This window comes from Phoca vitulina, unplaced genomic scaffold, assembly GCF_004348235.1.
Source record: "Phoca vitulina isolate PV1807 unplaced genomic scaffold, GSC_HSeal_1.0 scaffold4, whole genome shotgun sequence".
In the NCBI taxonomy this organism is placed as follows: Eukaryota; Metazoa; Chordata; class Mammalia; order Carnivora; family Phocidae; genus Phoca; species Phoca vitulina.
Genome location: NW_022589707.1, coordinates 74,729,706 through 74,735,178, shown reverse-complemented (window position 1 = coordinate 74,735,178; position 5,473 = coordinate 74,729,706).

The following is a 5,473-nucleotide window of genomic DNA, read 5'->3' as shown; positions in this document are numbered from 1 at the left end:
GCAAGATCATTCGCATGCACATAGATGTTGCTCTAGAGCATCTTTGATGAGTCTCACGCACCTCTCTGAGGAGAAGTTGGACTGGTCAGTGGGGAATCTCAGACTACCGCTTTAAGGTTGCAAATTTCTCTATGTTTTTTTGGGGGGGGGCGGTGTGGAGGTGTGGACAGGTACAGACCACACAATACAGATTCTTTCCGTGGCACTTCCAAAATGTTTGCAATTGCCAAAAAGTGAAGGATTGTTACAATTTCACCCCAGAACTTGGTGGCAGCTGTACTAATTACCATTTCATGGCTATGCGGTGTACTCTACACTTAGAAAAGAGACCTTACACTTAATAGAAGTGGCTTTGCACTGCATAGCTGTTAAAACTTCCAGCAAATGCTACCAGATAAATTATAAGGGTGAATTAAAGGGTGCCCTTTATAAATAGTCACAAAAGGCCTCAGCAGCTGATTATAGTGTGGGTGTAATTTGCAGAAAGGTTTGCTGTAGGCATGAAATTATAGTACTGCTGTTGGAATCCAGCCAAGAGCCTAGCCATTTCCAGTAGCTCTATCCCCACCTGCTAGTACACTTATTCAGAACTGAGTCAGAGGGATGGATGGAGTCTAATGAATCATCAAGTCTTCATCTAAAACACTTAATCTAGCCATTACTTTTCAAATGAGCCTTGTTTGTGCCAGACCCCTGCCTGTGGGCTGACCTGAAGTTCTAGAGATAAAGGCTTTCTGCCAAATGAACAAATGGCTTAACACGGTTTTTATTCTGAGCCAGTTCTGGAATTTTGTCTGGATCTCTGTGGTCCTGGGGCAGGGGGGTGGTCCTCATATATGAGGACAGGTCCTAAGGAATCTCTAACTCTTTGACTTGAGTGCAAGCTAGTCTTGGAGTCATTTGCCTTAAGTTACTTTTGACTCAGAATGATCTGGGATCTTCCTACAGTTGCTGTTATTTAGTAACAAATCACTTGTCACTAAGGTCTGCTGTGGTTTGGGGACGGTTAGCTAGGGAGCAGCAACCCCTTCCTAAGGTTTACTTTCTCACTAAATAAGTCCTCCCATTTCCCATCTGATTGGACAAGGATTTTTAAAAGTGTATTTGTGTGTGTGTATGTGTGTGTGTGTGTGTGAAATTTCTGTGTGCCTTCTATAGTCATAATAATAGGTACATTTATATAGATCTTACTGAGGACAAGGCACTGTTTTTAGCACTTCATATATGTTATCTAATTTAATCCTTACTATGACCGTGACTTAGGTACTATTATCTGTTTTATAGATAAGGAAACTGAGGCACAGAAATGTTAAGTTCCTGGATCGAGGCCACAAAGCTAAAAAGGAGGAGCCAAAACTCAATCTGAAGCCAGGTAACAGAGATGCTAATTTATACTGTAATAGATTCGTTGATATTGCACCAGGCTTTAGTGGAGAAATGAGGGGACGGGGTAGCAGAAACCCTGAGAGCAGGGACCTCCAATTAGGGCCTGGCAAGGAGACTGTCTCTAGCTTTGCCGGTGACCTAGAGTTAATGAGTGGTGAAACAAAGAGAGACAGTCATTTCTTCCTGTCTTCTCTGGCTGGGAGAAGAAACGTAGGGGGAACATCCTGGCAGACAAAATAAGGAGCAAGTCACGAATTCCTCATTCGGAGAAACAGATGCCAACTCCTAGACAGCCTCGTGTGGCCACACATTTAGGGTCTCAAGCACACACAGGCAGAGGGGTTTACCATCAGTCTGCTTTCTGTGAGTGGGAAAGAGCCAGGCTGACCCTGGGGCAGTTGGCCAGCTTGCCAGAAGTTGAATGGAAAGATGCAGGCTGATGGAAGCAGATCTGAGAACTGCTGTGTAAGTTATCTGTGCCCAGATGGAGGGGGAGGTACGTGTAGGCAGGAACAGGGTGTGGCCTGGTCAGCTGTAATTTCCTGGGGGCTGGAGAGAACACAGTTCAGCTAGTCTCACTCTCCCTGTACTTTGTGCAAAACATCCCCAACTGTGTTCGTTAGATTATATAATCTTGAGTATTAGGAGGAACATAGAATTCCTTAAATTCAGCACTGTACAAAGAGTTCTTTGTGGAAAGTAATCTGGTATACTTCTAGAGCTGGGAGACATGACCACAAAAAATGATGCTACCGTAAGAGAAAATGTTTTAAATTAATACTGGAATAGTAAGGATTCCACTGGCATGAAACACATTTAATATTAAAGTAAAATATTATTGCCTGCCACTTCCTCTTCTCTTTAGATCGTTAGCATCGGATTAAACATTTTTAAATGGGATTTCAAACCCATACCAAGCAGCTGTCTTCTATTTCAAAAGACAATGCACTCATACATATGTATTATGCACTTAATTAAAACTGTTGCATTTTCATTTTAAAAAGTTCTGATGCTGTCCTGCATTTTTATAATAATTGAAATCTCTGGACTGCCACCAGTTGGCATATTTTAAGTGGGAAAGGAGGGTTTGGGTAGGATAGGCATCCCTGAATTCACATAATTGGAGGGGCATGGCCTGACATGAGGGTACACTGGCCCATTGCACTGTAGCTGTTCCACTATTAGGGATTCATTTCTTTTACTTAACGAGGAGATATTTTCCCCCTGAGTTTTTTAATTTTAAAAGTGATATATATTTATTATAGAAATTTTAGAAAAATACAAAGAAGAAAATAGAACTGATCTATAATCCTATTTCCCTGAGATGAACCTTATTAACTCTATTATTGTGTATTTCATTTCTATAATTTTATTATATAGAATCTACATGTTTTATAGAATTTGAATCATACATATTTATAAATATGTACTTTTTAGTTTTCACTTAATTTTAGGTGGTGAATCTTTTTTTTCATGCCATTAACTCATCTTCAGAACATGATTTTTTCATGACTTCAGCAGCAGCAGCAGCACCATCATTATAGCTGTATTTGAACTTTTTGCTTTATAATGTTTATAATTTACAAATTATAGAGGAAATAGAGATATAACTGAATTATATTGGAAAGAAGAAGAGTGATATGAAGTAGTAGAAGATATATTCTTAGAGATTAAAGCATGAAATAAATTGATAATATTTACAAGTAATAAAAAAAAAGAAATCACAGTATAAGCAGCCAAGAACGAGGATGATTTAAAAATCTGCTTCTAAAAAGAGGAACACTTTTTAGAAAAGAGGGATTCAAATAGGAAACATGATTTTTATTATGAGTTCCTCTAAATTACTTGATTTTTAGCCATCTGCATGTATGCCTCGGCTTAAAAAAAAGGGTGTAAATTAACTCTGGCAAAGAGTTAGACATTAAGATTACCCTCACACCTGAAGGTGTGGCAGTGTGCGCGTGCGCGTGACTATGGGAAGCCGAGAAGAAGAATGCTCCATCAGGAGTGGCACGGAAGGTGGTAGAGGCTGGTTGTGGTACTTTCCTTGGTAGCCTGAGGCCATAGAGGGCTGAGAACAGAGAGAAGAATTCAGAAGTTTCTCTTTGTCACAGTACCAAAGTGTTACTTTGTACAATGTGTTTTGCTTTTGGCTAGTCTTGCAAGTAGAATTCATCAGGTGGGATATAGGATATCAATAGCAAAGCAAGGGACCTGGAAAAAGGACAGTCCCTCCAAATGTTATCATCATGTAGAAACAGAAGAGAGTAGTATTCTGGGTAGCTCAGGGGGTTAAGCTGCTGACTCTTATTTTGGCTCAGGTCTTGATCCAAGGGTCCCGAGATCGAGCCCCAGTTGGGTTCTGTGCTCAGCGAAGAGTCTGCTTGAAATCCTCTCTCTCCCTTCACCCACCCCCACCCCCAGTCTCGTATGTGCCCCTGTGTGTGCGCGCTCTCTCTCTCATTCTCTCAAATAAATAAATAAAATCATAAAAAAAAAAGAGCAGTGTTCCAACCAATAAGTCTATTCATCACAGACATGTAAAATCTCCCTTTATAAACTATATAGGGTGCCCAAGACACTTTGCTGTAGTGTGATTTTGTTAAAATAAATATGTGGCTACAAATCATATTTCCAAGCTGAAATACTTGGAAAGGAAGAAAACATCTAGTTTTCCTGTAGTGATTTGTGAGTTAAAATAAAAAAGCATCTTAGATCTAATGGGAAAATGGAAGGAATCATGCCCACATCATGTTCATCCTTATGACCCTTCTCTTTTTTTCGCTTCTGGTTCAGGGTCGAGTTGTGCTCTCGTTTAGTTTGATTGATGCGTTCGGAAGTTTAGATTAACAGACCAGAACATTTGAGGAAGGCAACTGGTTATTTTATTGATTGTATTAATTAATATTTTGGGGTGTTTCCAATGTGCCAGGAACTATGTCAGAAAGTGGTTTGTAGTGGTTGATAAAACACTGTCCCTGCCCTCATGAGGCCAGCCATTGGGAGGGGGCCACGGTAAGCAATTTTGTCATGGATTTAGGAGAACAGCTAAAGTGAATAGCTCAGCCTAGCTGAAGTTTCTTTTTCTATAAAAAACATTATAACATTTCCATAAAGTGTTAAAACACAACCATTTCTTATGGAAGGAGTAAAGAAAGAACATGTAAAAAAAAAAAGTTAATATTATTTTCCTTTATTCATTGGAACCTGATAAATCCAAGTTCTGGGTCACTAACTGAATTTGGTTTAAAGGAAAAGTCGAGAACAGAGATGGAGTATTTGCTTCCTGTTTTGGGTGAGTTTTTCAATGGAGATTTCTCTTCTCTTTCTCCTCCTCCTCCAGGTGAACAGCATTTCTCCCTTATCTCTCTGGTTTCTCTGCTTCTCAATCCCTCTCCTTTCTCTACTTTTTCTTTCTCCCTGTTATTCCTCTTTAGATGCCTTTTTCTCTCTCATCTCCCAGCCCCTTACCATAACCAGCAGCCATTAAATAGTCTTAAGATTACAATCAATCAAATCCAGCTCTAGAAGATACATACACTGGGAACAATACAGGCTATTAGCATTCCTGTTTGGACAATAAGATGAGTTTCGCCTGCCCTGTGGTAGGCAAAATAACCATCCCCGAAGATGCTCATGTCCTCTGTCCAGAATCTGTGAATATGTCCAATTACATGGCAACGGGGATGTAGGGTATGGAAGAAAGAAGATTGCTCATTAGCTGACCTTGAGATGAGGTTTCCTGGATTATCCAGGTGGGCCCAACCTCATCAAAGGAGCCTTTAAAAGCCTAAGAGGGCAGTGAGTAGAAAGAACCAGAAAGATGGCCGAGTGGGAAGAGCTCAGTGTAATGCTGCTGCCGTTGGAGATGGAGCAAAAGGATCGTGAGCCAAAAGTGTGTGGGCCTCTAGAAGCTGAAAAGGTAAGAAAATGGGTTGTATCCTGAAGTCTCCAGAAAGGGACCTCGTTCTGCGTGCTCCTTGACTCTAGCCCAGTAAGACCCGTGTTGAACTTCTGACCTCTGGAACTGATAATAAGTGGTATTGGTTAAGTGACTACATTTATGGTAATTTGATATGGCAGAAAT